Here is a 14700-nt window from a genome sequence, read left to right as displayed (position 1 = left end):
TAGTAACGACCTTAGGAGAAACACCTGGCAGAGGTTGGGCAGTGGAAGATTCCGATCGTACCTTTTTCACCTTCTTCTTCCCTAAGGCTGATCCTTGGGGCAGGAGATTCCTTCCATAGTATCTTTATCGAGTATCTTAAGACGCTGGTTTTCAAGATACAAGGAAAGGGAAGAAAGTCTACTGAGAAGGGTTTTCAAAGCAAACACCTGACAAATAAAACAAGACATATGGTCTTATAGGTTCATAGGTTCATAGGTTCATACTAGGCTATCTGCCCTAGGGCATTTATAAGCCTAGCCAGAGTGTGTTTGGCTTTCGCCACCCATTTTAAATTTATTTTGCTATGCCCTTTTTCGAGGTTAGTATACTGTGCCTCTGTCTAACAGTGAGACAGAAGTGATACCCGGGGTAAACCTACTATCTCCCATCCACTCATCAAGATTCCTCTTGAAGAGAGTCAATGAGGGACTCTACCTAACCTGGACTGGGATTTTATTCCAGAGTGAAGGGAGCCTCTGGGTTATGAATCTGTCCCTCCAGCATGTCCTATTTATTTCAGTGCTGAGGTTCAAGTCTCGAGCGTAGCTCAATGGGATTTGGATTTTCTGAGGTGCAGCATGTCCATTAATTCCGGGTTGGACATGGCTTTATACATCAGGCACAGATCGCCTCTGAGCAGGCGGTATGCCACTGAGTAGAGCTGGAGTTTCTTTAACGGGGCAGCATATGGCATCTGTTTGAGCCCTTTGATCCTCTTGGTGAGGTACTTTTGGGGTCTTTCCAGTTGCTGCAGGTGTCCGGTAAGGTACATCCCAAAAGGGGCATTGTACTCAATTATGGGCCTGATGAGGGATGAGTAAAGAGGCACGATGACCTCCCCTGATCTAGATGTGAACCCCTTCATGATTAGGTGGGCTATATAAAATGTTTTTCTAACCACTTTGGCCACGTGGTTGTCAAATGAGAGATTGCTATCAACGTGGGTCCCCAAGTCCCTAATTACTTCTTCCATACTTAATGGATTATGACTTATGTGGTAATTTGTGGGCACTTTGTTTTTGCCAAAGGGGATGACTATACACTTTTTGGCATTTAGCTTGAGGCCATGGCTCTGGCACCAGTTGTCTGTTTCTATGAGGCCCTTTTGTAGGATGCTTGTGTCGGCTGGAGAGTCTATTATGGCGCCCAGTTTGCAGTCATCTGCAAACTTGGTCAGCCACAGTCCTTCCGTGTTAGCCTGTACATCCGAGAAATATATACTGAACAAGAGAGGTCCCAGGACTGAGCCTTGTGGGACGCCACTTGTAACTGGTTTGGAGTCTGACATGGCTCCAGCAATTCTAACCATGTGGGTTCTGTCCTTGAGCCAGTTTGCAACCCATCTAGTGACATAGGGGTTTATATTTAAGCTGGTGAGCTTATCTATAATGCCCGAGTGGGGTATTGTATCGAAGGCTTTTGCGAGGTCCAGGTAGGCTGTGTGGACCACCTTCCCCTCATCAATGACCTTGGTGACTGTTTCAAAGAAATTGACCAGGTTTAAGAGGCAGGATCTGCCCTTAACAAAGCCGAACTGGGTAGGATCCAGTGTCTGTAGGTCCCCAATATCTTTATTTATGAGGTCCATGATGATCCTTTCCATAGCTTTGCAGACCAAGCTAGTCAAGCTTATGGGGCGATAGTTTCCAGGATCCGTTGAGGCACCACCTTTGTGGAGAGGAACCACTGTTGCTGTACGCCAATCTTTGGGTACATATTCTGTAGTAAGGCTGAGATTGAACAGTAGTTTTATGTTTGGGTTTAGTTCTTCTTGGAGTTCATGTAGGACGCAGCCCGGGACACCGTCTGGTCCCATTGATGCTGTGTTTTTTGCTTTGGAGAGGGCAGCTCTTACCTGAGCATCTGAGATGTCAGGGGGGCAGCACTCTGCTGGGATAGATATTTGCCCTTTGGTGGGGAAGGGGGGGGAGTTTGCGCTGAACCTGTCAGCTAGGATGTTGGCAATGTCTGTGGGTTCGGTGTATTTTTTGTCATTTTGGACTAATTCTGAGCATATCTGGGAATTCCCACCCAGGTTCCTAACATAACTAAAGAAAGCATTGTGATTATCCTTAGTGTCCTGTGCAATTTTTCTCTCGAAGCTGGCCTTAGACAATGTTATGAGTGCCCATAGTTTTTTGCTAATACTGATCAGAGATGCCTTCCCTTTTTGGGATTTTGCTCTATCATGTAGTAGCTTCCTCCTTCTATTGTATAGTTTGTTTATGGCTGGGGTCCACCAGACAGGACGCCTAACTTTGGAGGATTGGGTCTTGGTTTTATTTGGGATTGCATGATCCATGCATTCCTGAAGGTGTTCATAGAATGCGTTTATAAAGGATTCTGCGGTCTGGGCCATATTTTCCACAGGCCCGGGGGCTTTGAAGGATTCCACCTTGGTTTTGAAGAGTGTGAAATTTGCTTTAGAAAAGTTTTTCACTGTGGTTTTCTGGGCAGTGGCTGGGGTCGGGATGTGACTATCTAGTGAGATTAGTTTATGGTCTGATCTTACCAGTGAGGGATACACTTCTGGTCTGGAGCATAGAGTCCCCTTGTTGGTGATGATCAGGTCCAGTATGTTTTCCCCTCTTGTGGGAGTGGCAACAAGTTGTTCCATAGCATTTGAGTTTATAAATTCTAGGAACCTTTGGGCTAGGGTGTTGGAGCTAGAGTAATGCTCCCAGTCTATGTTAGGGTAGTTGAAGTTGCCCAATATAATGGTGTTTTGAGAGACCTTCATATTTTCAAGTGTTCTCAGGAAGGCTGAGTTGGGTTCCTGGGTTTGGGGGGGGTGGTCTGTAGCAGGCTATAAACTGGAAAGCAGTTTTACCCACTGTTAGTTGCACATCGATAGTCTCTGATGCTTCGTGCTGTGCCACCAACCTGGAGGTGTGGGTATCTTTGACGAATATTGATACTCCCCCTCCTTTTGTGGTTCGGTCCAAGTTTTGGGGCAGGAAAACTTGGTTTGAGGTATAACCTGGTAGTGCTGGGGTGCTCTCGGGAGCCTTGAACCAGGTTTCTGTTACTGCACAGATATCGATGTTCTCCATGCTAAGGAGAGTTTTGAATGCGTGCATCTTGAGGTTTAGACTTCTGGCGTTGAGTAGCATTACTCTTAGTTTCTTATCCCTTGTGATACCTATGGAGGTGGGTTTGTCTTTTGAGCCTTGCCTAAAAAAGGCACTATGGGGGTGGCAAGAGCCTTTGCGAATATCCGAAACCCAGGGGTGACAGGTGCAAGCTGTCCCTAGCGAAGCATTGTGGCTTGTCGAGCATGTCATCCCAGGCAGATAGGCATTGGATCCCCTTTGAATGACACCAGTACTTAAGCCAATTGTTGAAATTGATCATCTTGTCTTTATATTGTGGCATCATTCTTGGTGAGGGTAAGATGCTACTCAAGGTCAGGGTCATACTGGCCTGGGCTACATACTCAGAGAGCTCCTCTATGTCTCTTTTCATGTAGTCCAGGGAGGTGCGTCTCAGGTCATTCACACCAGCATGGACAATGACGGACTCATATTTGTACTTGCCTTGGAGTGGCCTGAGTGCTTGTGTTATGTGGCGGATCCTAGCGCCCGACAGGCAGCTCACCATGACCTTCTCCTTGTTCAGCCTGGTGAGTGGGATGTCAGTGTGCCTGACGATAGAGTCACCTATTACAAGTGTAACAGCTGTGTTGCTTAGCCTTAAGGGCTGTGACTGTTCGGCACACTGGCTTTGTGAGCTATGTGTTGCACGTGTTTTGTTTTGGGGTAGCGGTTGCTTGGGTGTCTGCTTTGGAGGTCTCTGCTGCTTAGGCAGATTTTTATTTAGAGCCTCCGAGTATGTTTTTGTGTGTTTATGTGTTTGGTTTGCTGTCGTGGTAGGTCTATGTGAGACTGGAATTGTAGTGAGTGTGGTTTCCTCCTCCTCCTGACTGGTTACGCCAGTACTGAGTTGAGAGAGCTTAGCCTCCAGTTTGGCTATATGGTTGCATCTCTCACATGTGTTGGAATTTGTTGGGAGGAGGAGAGGGTTGTCTGTGTACATGAGGCAGTTGTAACATTGCCTCAAGATTCCCAGATTCACCAGCTGGACCGGAGAGGAGATTGACATCTGACCTTTGGACATGCTAGAATAGTATTGGAAATTCCTTTATAATTGAAAAAAGGGCCAATGGGGTACAAAGTACTCAAGGGGAGTTTGTGAGGGTGTAGTGCTTTTAATTTTTTAGTGCTGACTTATATAATTGCTTTAGTGAGCAAGTGCCAGGCTTTAGAGTGGGAATAATGTGTTTATTATGAGAACTTGATGAGTTCTAAGGGAAAAAGTGAAGAGCAGACTTTGTGGAGCCAAGAATGGTTTAAACTCAATTAAGCGGCGCTGCCCGATGCTGCGCTATGCGCAAAAATCACGCAAAGCTGCGCTAAAGCGGGTTTTATACAGGGGGACTTGAAAGAGCTACAAATTGGCCCAAAACGGCCAATAGATTACAAGATTCTTGTGTTGGGAACACTCTTCCAGGGATAGATAGGCTGCTCCAAGTGCCCCACTGCCACTGGTGAACAAAGAAGCCTCCCTTTATCCAAGAAAGGAAATGGGCAACACAGGAACTTTCCAAAAGTCCAGAATACAGCAAAGCCTGTATTTGGACTACTCTAGGTCAGGAAAGATGGGAAACAAGGATATATTTTTTTTGTGCAACAAACAGCAGGATAATGCAATAAATATGTAACACGGGCTAGTGCACTTGAGTGTGTAGCCTCAACAGGTAAAAGCAACAAACAGGACAAACTTTAAAAGTGCAGGTGCAAAAACAACTTTAAACTGTTTAAAACAGTTCAAGAAGCAGAAATACTTGTATTTTAGCTAGATCGGACAGTCGCCCAGGTAGTAGCAGGAAAACAAACACTTTTATCAGGTTAGCAGTCGCTCATTTAGCCTCTCTGCTGCTAGCACCACTCTGCAGGACCACAAGGAGCTTGGCTGAGTAGTAACAAGCGCAAAAACCATGCCAAAGTGGGTTTTATACAGGGGGACTTGAAAGAGCTAAAAATTGGCCCAAAATGGCCAATAGACTACCAGATTCTTGTGCTGGGAACACTCCTCCAGGGATAGATAGGCCGCTCCAAGCTCCCCACTGCCACTGGTGAACAAAGAAGCCTCCCTTTATCCAAGAAAGGAAATGGGCAACACAGGAACTTTCCAAAAGTCCAGAATACAGCAAAGCCTGTATTTGGACTACTCTAGGTCAGGAAAGATGGGAAACAAGGATACATTTTTTTTTCTTTTTTGCAACAAACAGACTACCAGATTCTTGTGCTGGGAACACTCCTCCAGGGATAGATAGGCTGCTCCAAGCTCCCCACTGCCACTGGTGAACAAAGAAGCCTCCCTTTATCCAAGAAAGGAAATGGGCAACACATGAACTACCAGATTCTTGTGCTGGGAATACTCCTCCAGGGATAGATAGGCTGCTCCAAGCTCCCCACTGCCACTGGTGAACAAAGAAGCCTCCCTTTATCAAAGAAAGGAAATGGGCAACACAGGAACTTTCCAAAAGTCCAGAATACAGCAAAACCTGTATTTGGACTACTCTAGGTCAGAAAAGATGGGAAACAAGGATAATTTTTTTTTCTTTTTTGCAACAAACAGCAGAAAAATGCAATAAATATGTAACACAGGCTAGCACACTTGAGTGTGTAGCCTCAACAGGTAAATGCAACAAACAGGACAAACTTTAAATTCCAAGCGCAAAAGCGAGCTAAAGCTGGCTTTAAAGCAGGTGGTTAGAAAGAGGAAATGGCCCAAAACGGCCAATAAGCTACAGGTCACTGGGCTGGAACCACTCCTCAAGGGACAGATAGGAGAAACATCTAAGAAAAAAAGGCACTTATCGTGGTGGTCTCTATGGGTAATCTGTCTCTCACACTGGCATTTGCCCTTCCTGGATGAAATTAACCTCAAGGAACACAAAAAACATGAAAAACAAAATCCCCAATGGAGCACTTATCTTGCAGAAATAGGAAACAGGAGTAGGAATTCCCTGGTGAACAAAAATGTGCTCAGCTGGCAGAAATTGGATGCAGGTAAACAAACGATGGTGTAAAAGATACATTTAGACTGGTGGCAAAGAAGTTCTGTTTTTGGTAAGCCTGAAAGTCACCTTTATCCTTTAGGTTACGCAGGGGAGCTTATGGTGATGTTTGGCATACCTTTTAAATTCAGAAGTCTTTGGGAGACTGACCAGACATCAGGCTTCCACAGCAGGGAATCCCATATCATTAAGAATATTGCAGAACTGAACATAAGGACATCTGCTAAGTATTACTATCAGTCAGTAATGCCATTCATAGTTCTTATTGCCGGTGACATGCCTCTCATCCCCTTAGAGCAAGAAATCTGGACAAAACCATAAATAAAAGTGGGACAAAGCCCAAAAATTGGGACAATTTTTAAATATTGTTCTTATAAACTTAGAAAGTTGATAGAATAACAGGTTTTGCATTTGCATGAATTTTCTGAACGCTATTAAGTCTGAAACTCAAATGTCTGTCATTATTTTCCAGCTTCATTCTTAAATCATTTGCCACTAATGTGCCAGAAAACCAACATTTCATGAAAACGGACCAAAAATTTGATGCTAAAATGTGGACATTCTGCAAAAACCTGCACAATTTAGATGTATGGATTTTCACCACTAGTGTACAGGGTTTTTTTTTATGTGAATGTTCGCCTGTTTACAAGAGCGATGATGTAAAGCGATGATGGAGGGCATCGGGTGAAATAGCGTATTTGCGATCTTTATTTAAAAATGGTACGACAGCCACGCGTATGTACAACTACGCTTCTGCCGTAACATTTCAGCACTCTCACGAAGACACTATTTCAGTACTATGTTCACCGTTATCGCCCTTTTCCTAATGAATTATATAAGCAATCGCTTTACAAAATCGCTTACGACACTCACACTCAGAAATTGCATCCCCTCTTGCATAGCTGTCAATCAGTAAGTGACAAATCTCAACAGCATCGGGGCAAATCCAGAAATAGTCAGGGACAATTTTAAAATATGAATTCTTTTATCTTAGAACATTGACGGATTAAGTGAATGAGAATTAATATACGTTTCTTAAGTAAAAGAAGTCTATAACTTTAATTATTGTTATTATTAAGTATAATTCATCACCTTTACTCCAAAAGTCACTGGCTTTAAGAGGAATTAAAAGGGACATAGTTAAAATGAGTCAGAATCAGGGACGTCTATGAAAATCTGGGACAGATGAAAGGTATGGCCTCTTGTAACGTAGTTAGCATAACTCCGAGAGGGTTGTTGTGAACTTTGTGAATTTCTTACTATTGCATTGGACTTAACACGGTGCAAGGTAAAACTGTTTTTCCTGCCAGTTCCTTGTTTCTAAACTGTTACTAGCTTGCGTCACATTCAGTTGAGCCTATTGGTCAATTCACCCAGAGGTGATCGGCGGATGATGTAAGACGTTAGTAAAAGGAAAAGATGGCGTCCTGCACTAAAGCAGGAAATAGAAATAATTTTTTCTAGGACTTTTGGATTTTTCACTTGTATTGTGATATAAGGAATTTATTATTTCATTAAACCCTGGACTAACTTAAGAGGTAAATGTACAATTATAATGTATTGTTTATTTTTGTACTTCGATTTTATGGTTATGCTGCTGCGATGATTGTTGTCTTTGGTTTGAGACCCTATATAAATATTATTTTTGTTTATATAAAATGATTAGTGAGTTTTAATACTTTTTACGAGGATGCCCGTTGGTGGTATCTGAGTCTGGTCTTTTGATGATTTGATGTCTTTATTATGGGATGCTGAGTTTAATTTTATAAGCTGTTATTGATTTTAATAGGAATTTATTATTCTAATAATTGTTAGAGTGGCAGTAAAGTTTGATAAAATAATCATTCTATTTTTTGTATTCTTGTGTATGCTTTTTAACCAAGTTGTTTGACATCTATTTTGCAAATAGTTTAACGGTGCAGTATATTAATTAGACGTGATCTTTTTAATGGATGACTTGGTATAGATTTTAAGTGTGACTGTGTGCTTATACAGCAATACAAACACGCACTCGTATATATTTATTCCCACATAAGGCACTGGATACAAGTGTCCATTTTCAGGGGCAACTAGCAGCAATCTCTGTTTAAGTGACTTGCTTGGAGCCTAAGGCACTGGATATAAGTGTCCCTTTTCAGGGGCGAATAGCTGCTGTCTCTGGTTAAGTGACTTACTTGGAGCCACACAGCAGGCAGTTAGATAATGAGAAAATTGGCAGATAATGAGACAACTAAATGTGGAATCTCATAACATTAATTCTTCTCCTTAAGTGCAGTCGAACTTTCACAGACTGGGTTGCCACCTTTTCAAATGGCAAAAGTGGGACATTTTCGGTACAAACATCAGATTTTACAGGCCGAGACATACCCACGGCCAGTACAAAGGATAGAACTTAACTTTTTTGCCTAAATAAAAGCTTATTCTTGTAGCATTTTAGCTGCTTATTCTGTTTCTTATAACATTTAGGTATTTTAGATACAGAATAACTGTTTTATGCAACTATTACATAAAATATAGGAAATAATTTTGTCCTAAAATCTCAGGACAATTGCCATTTTTACAATTTTTTGTCAGGACACAACTGTCCAAAGAGGGACTGTCCCTCGCAAAGTGGGACAGGTGGTAACCCTATTCACAGTTCACCACTCTGTTCTTGGTGATGGTAGAGGTGTTTGTTTATTTAGTAAGTATTGATTGGAGGAGAGGCTGTTATACATTTTTCTAAGTAATCATTTTCATTAGTCTTCTTATCACAATGACTTGTTTAAATAATTTTAATTTTTGAAATGTATTACACTGTTATGCTGCGATATTGAGTTCTTTTAAGATGAGCGTTTTGAAAAGTGTGCAATCTTTTCTCCAAGACATTGCAGTGTAGATTGTGAATCATCCTTGTTTCTCTTCTTTGAGCTGTCAGTGTTTTTCCCTGTAGACTTAACTCAGTAGAACTGGATGTGAAATCTTTTGTAGTTCAGTTAGCAAACGTTGGATATTTCTTGGAGTCAGACAGATCTTTTTTATTTATTACTTTTGTGTTATTGCATCTTTTCCTTATTGTAATGCAGAAACAGATGTAGGTGTATTCAGTTTTTATTTATTTGCCACATTAAATGAGAACATATTAAAACAGTTTTGATATTTAAAATTATCTTGGCACTGCTGGTTACTTTTCTCCTTTTTTTGGTGTTTTTTGTCCTTTCTTGACTAGTTTACGTGCACATGTGACCCATTCCTATTTTATATTGCTGGTAACCTTTAGGAAAATTATGGAACTTCATTGCACGGTTGCAGTCTTTCAGTGAATACCATAGAGCAGTTTTGTGCTTTCAGCTACAGTGTAGTGTAGAGGGCATTCCAATGTTCCTGTTGTATGTGTTATGAGTGAAAATTAGGAAGAACTCGTAAAATATTAAAGTAAATTCGATGTGACCCAGGAAGTTAAAATATTAAAACAGCCCTGGCATAGTAAAATTATGCAATACAGTAGTAGACTTTTTTTTTAACACATAAGATGCTTTTTTGTGTTTGCTTACATTACAATAGTTGCTTTTAAACACTCATTTACTGAACATAAAAATGCATAGTAATTTTATGCTTAATATTGTCCCTCATCCACACACAGCACAGCTCCTTTCACCATTTATCTCTCACATTTTATTTATCTTCCACTTATAGTATACTAATAACTTTCGTTTTAGAATTCCTGTGTTTTTGTTTCACATGCACTTATGAGTGTCTTTTTTTTTTTTTTTTTTTAACATGATAACCAGATGGTAGACTGACTCTCTTTGCAGACCAGTTTTATTTAAAAAAAAGAGTAGAGAGAAAGCAAGCCCAAGAAAGTAATATATCCCTTTGAAAAAGTTGAGTAACAAGTAAAACAAACATATACCATTGAAGATATTATTAATTCTCTTCCTTTCTTTTTATTTGGTAGTCATGTGGATAGATTAGTATGTGAGAGACCCCTTAATCCATACCCTGGGAAAAGAAAGTTAAAATTTGATCTACAGAAAGAAACTTGATATAAATGATGTAGTAATATTTAATATAATGAGGTATATGTTGGTGGTCAAAAACAAGATGCGACACATGAAACACATCTGCCTTTAATGAAGCAAGTTCATAGAAAGTGAAGTATAATAGAGCAGTAAGAATTATAACCATAGTGTATGCTATAGTCTGAAAAGGTGTATTCTTTACTCCTGTATTCTTGTAGTGATGCAGCAATACAAGTAAACATTTTACTTCTGGGTGTTTTGTTTCTTCACTTTCAACAGGACATATTGGTGAAGTACTGTTTTGTAATGATTTATGTATCATTTGATATGGACATATATTTTCATTAAATTGTTGCTGCAGTAGCTTAATCAGTATGGGATGTGCTGCCAAGGATCGGTCTGTCTCAAAGCTTTCACTTCTTATGCATTGTAACTGCTGCCTGCATCATAATGTAAGATATAAAGGGAAGCTATGTGCCAAACTTTAGAACTTTCTTGCGGTTGAAGTGTACACTGTATTTCAATGTTTTGGAGGTTCACCATCAGTCCCTTTTCCAGGCTGGATAGATAGGTTCACAGTTGCAGTTTACATTAGTAAGTTGAGAAGAAAATTAAAATGTGTAAAGTTGGCAGTGCTAGTTTTATTTATTTATTTTTTGGGGGCCTGTACAGTTTTTCTATATGGAGGTCTTCCTTTTCTTCCTGGGGCTGCCTTTCTTGATTTTTCCTTTCAGTATATTGTGTTAGCTGTATTTTCCTTTTATTTAATCATTTTGCTCAAATAACTGACTATTTTTTTTTTTTTGTTAGGAACGTGTGATATTTGGTCTTTTAGTACTGAGCAACTCTTCCTTCCTAGTCTTGCCCATTTTAGGAGACTCCTTCTCTGGCTTTACCATGAACATAGGCCATAGTAGAGCCTTTTTTTCCTCTGTGGTCTGCAGGAAAAAGTCAGGTTAGTAAGGAAGTTTTGGTTGTTAGTTGAGTGTGTCTCATTTGCTGGTGAAGGACTCTGCTGTGGTCACAAGTTATTCTTTGGATCAGTCATGTCTTTCTCTTGGTCCCTCTGGTGTTGCTTCTCTGGAAGCCCCTAAGGACTGGGAGGCTGGCACATCCTGGGGCTGTTAAATTACCCTCGTTAAGTCAGGGAAACACCTTTGCTGGGACTGGGAGACATTCCCTTGTTACTCTCTGCTGCGGAACATAGTTCCCAAAGTAGGGACTGTTCATCTGGTCATACCTTATTTTAAGGGTCTGCTAGGAATAGGAAATATAAGACTAGGCATAACTATCCCCCCCCTTCTAGTGAGGACTGATTTGCATTTTGCTAAAGGTTTATATTCAGCCTTTCATTCTTTTGGGACAGGCAAGTCCCTTCCTATTAATAGAAATTGGCTCCACTTTTGGATACTGATTCTCCTCAGAAAATTTACACTGGAATTCAGTCTTCCTGACAACCTCTCTGCTCCAGGGAGAGTGTGTCTGAAGGAAGCCGTTCCATGGAATCCCCTGCAGGAGTCTTGTCCTTTTTGGATACTTTCACTAAAATGAAAGACTTCTTTCACTGAGAACAAGCTATTTTGGACTGTTAGAGGAAATGTTATAACATAAAGCAGGAAATTTTTCTTCAGGCAGCTCCTGTTTTGCCAGTTTTACGTACCTTAGTGGATGCTTTTTTCCCCTTCTTGTATGTCTCCTGACACCCAGTCTTCTCTTCCTATGAAGCATGATAGATTTTATAGGGTGTCCCAGTCTCACAGCTATCTTTCTACTAATCCTTGAGCAGATTCTGCAGTAACTCCAAATCTACTTCATCTAAACTCATTGTGGCTGCTAATCCAGTGTCTTCTGTTAGACTGAGTAAAACTCTGTGTAAGTTTGGTAGGAGGATTTATGCTTTTTTCACTCTAGCCTTTAGAATTGTGAAATGTCATGGTCGTATATCTAGATTTCTCCTGGCCTATTTTCAAGATATGCCAAAGTTAGTTGCTGACCTTCCTAATAATTGCTATTTCTTGGGTGGCTAAGCATACCTTAAAATGTGCATATTACTCAGCTGCTGCAATGTCCAAGATGTCTGGTATGGACTGTGTTCTGCGGTGGGTTGCCTGGTTGCATTGTCAGAATTTCCATGGCTAAGTTAGGTCAGACATTTTTAATGCGTCTCTGGATAAAGATTTACTATTTGGTCCTTCCTCTGCAGAGATCCTCAGCTGGTTTGACAAATGGCAGAAATTAATCCGTAGGGCTAATCAAGTTTTTCAGCCTTCATTTCAAAGTTACTTCAGGCAGCTCTCTTCTTCTACAAGTTCTTCATCCAGATCTTGGCTTTGTTCCTTCCAGGGAACATCCAATAAAAAGTTTAAAGGAGACAATGGCACAGTAGATCTAGACATAAGGGCCGTAGATCCCAGGGCCAATGTTTGCCTAAAAACAGACTACCTTCATGTTCCTTTTTTTCCTCTCCATACCGTCACTCGTATGAACTGGTCTGAAATTCTGGCCATACACAGTATTCTTTGGTTAATTATAACATCAGATATATAAGGTCTGGGCTTTTATTCAGGAATGTTCCTGGAGTTTCCCGGAAACACATTCTAGTCCTGTCTTTTCTGAACCTTCATATCGCGTTTTCAAAATTCTGAGTGCTCTCCCTTCAGTCGGTATTCTCTTATTTACCCAGGTAGCTTCCTTGTGACTTAAGATTTAGAAGGTGCTTATTCTCCTATTCCATTCCACAACAGTTTTAGATGATTTTTGCATTTTTTTTTCTGGCTGTATCACATATTCAATTTTTCTGTTTTGACCTTTGGATGCCGTACCACTTCAAGGGTGTTTTACATATTGCTTAGCTCCAGTAATAGCTCCTTGCATGTTGCAGGGCATTCAGATTTGTCTGTACCGGAATAATTGCATGATAGTAGTAGAATCCTTAGACATATCAGAGATCTGTCATGTGGGTAATGAACTTTTTCTTGATCTGTGATTTCAGAAAAACGGGGAGAAAGCCTCTCTGTTCTCCAGTCACAGAATCAAATTTCTAGGCTGTCATCAGGATACATCCCCTCATGAAAGTTTTTCTTCCCCAAGACAAGGTTTTGTCTTATGTGGCCCATTTTCTGGAATTCTCTGAGCTGACTGGGGTGCTGGCTATGAAGTACCTCATAATTTTAAGATGTTTGGCTTCTATTGTTCTCATGATTCTTCTGGCAAGACTTCATATGAGGAAAAGTCAGTGGTTTGTTAGAACCCTCTGGACCCAGCACTGACATCCTCTGTCCTTTCAGATGACTGTTCTAAGGTTTGTGAAAAGGGAGTTATGTTGGTGGGTGCATCTCTTGTCTCTTATTCCAGGTCTTCCACTTGCCTCACAGTGTACTTGCCTCACAGTGTACTAAGTCTCTGGTAATGGATGCCTCAGATTTCACTTGGGGAGGTATTAAAAGGAGGAAAGGTTCAAGGTCCTTGGAACAGATGGGACAGGTTGAAACACACAAGTGTCAAGGCAGTGCTGTTCCTTCTACATAATGTCTAATCCTTTCATTATTTCTGGGCTCCAGGTCCTTTGCTAGTTGTCATGGATGACACCACATTGATATGGTACATAAACAAGGGGGGCCAGATCCTATCTCCCCCCCCCCCTGCAGGCATACTATGGCAGTCTGGGATCTAGTGATTCAGCCCAAATTATACATCCAAGCAGCTTACATTCTGAGAGAGCAGAATTTTGTGGCAGACAAGCTCATTAGATAAGGATATAACCTCACATGGATATTGAACCCATGAGTCTGGCAGGAATTGGCTGTCTTGTACGGACCCTAGCCTCTTGAACCATATTGCATCTGAGCCTTCTGTAATCTGAGAAGCATACCTGAGGCCACATGTGCGAAGGCCCATTTGTTGGACACATCCCTCCATTTTCTCGGCCATCTCACGATCTCCTTCTTATCCACAGATAAGTGTCCTCAGGGGGATATGGTCTTTTCTTGTGATACATGTGCATCGATTTTTTGTCCACAGCATCTGTCATCTTTGTGGCTCTTGACCTCCCTCCAGATGTCGTACAGATAAGTGCCTCATCTTTTGATCATCTGGGTTTGACTGTGGCTTTGAAAGATGCTTTATTTCAACTTTGAAGGAGATGCATCATGGGCTCTGATGCTATTTAGAGTGTCGGGTGTTTGCATTTTGCAGAGAGCAATTTTTGCTCACTATAGAGCTGGTGAGGAACTTTTGGGGCAGCATTAGAGCGATTTTTGAGACCCTAGATGAGAATTGGTGAGGAATGTTGGTGCGATGAATGATGAGTGATCCTCCCTCTCAGATAGCTTCATGGGTGTGATCTGTACTACTGGCATGGTCTGATGGTGAGGGTGGCCTGGAGACTCATCTTACCTTGATCTGGATGAGAATCCTTGTTGATAAGGTTACTAATGTAGAAGGTCATTCTGTGCTGAAACCTGGGCATGCCATTGGGAATGGTAGGGTACTTTTATTTTTTTTTTTGGGGGTCCCTGTATGTTTCTTGGCAGGTAATCTTAACCGTCCCTGTGGCCAGAAACTTCTATCTGTGTTTC

General features: G+C 41.2%; 1 protein-coding gene across 1 annotated transcript in view; it reads left to right on the top strand.

The window, feature by feature from the left end:
• Positions 1 to 7496: 7496 nt before the first annotated feature.
• Positions 7497 to 14700, top strand: part of UBAP1 (ubiquitin associated protein 1) — a 776235-nt gene continuing 769031 nt past the window's right edge. The window contains exon 1 of the mRNA XM_044078004.1: positions 7497 to 7660. The gene's annotated coding sequence lies outside the window, so the exon portion shown is untranslated. The remainder of the gene's footprint in view (positions 7661 to 14700) is intronic.

This window comes from Protopterus annectens, chromosome 1.part1 (genome assembly GCF_019279795.1).
Source record: "Protopterus annectens isolate FY-2018-M chromosome 1.part1, PAN1.0, whole genome shotgun sequence".
Classification (NCBI taxonomy): Eukaryota; Metazoa; Chordata; order Ceratodontiformes; family Protopteridae; genus Protopterus; species Protopterus annectens.
Note: the sequence above shows the minus strand (reverse complement) of the source record. Positions and strands in the feature narration are given on the sequence as shown.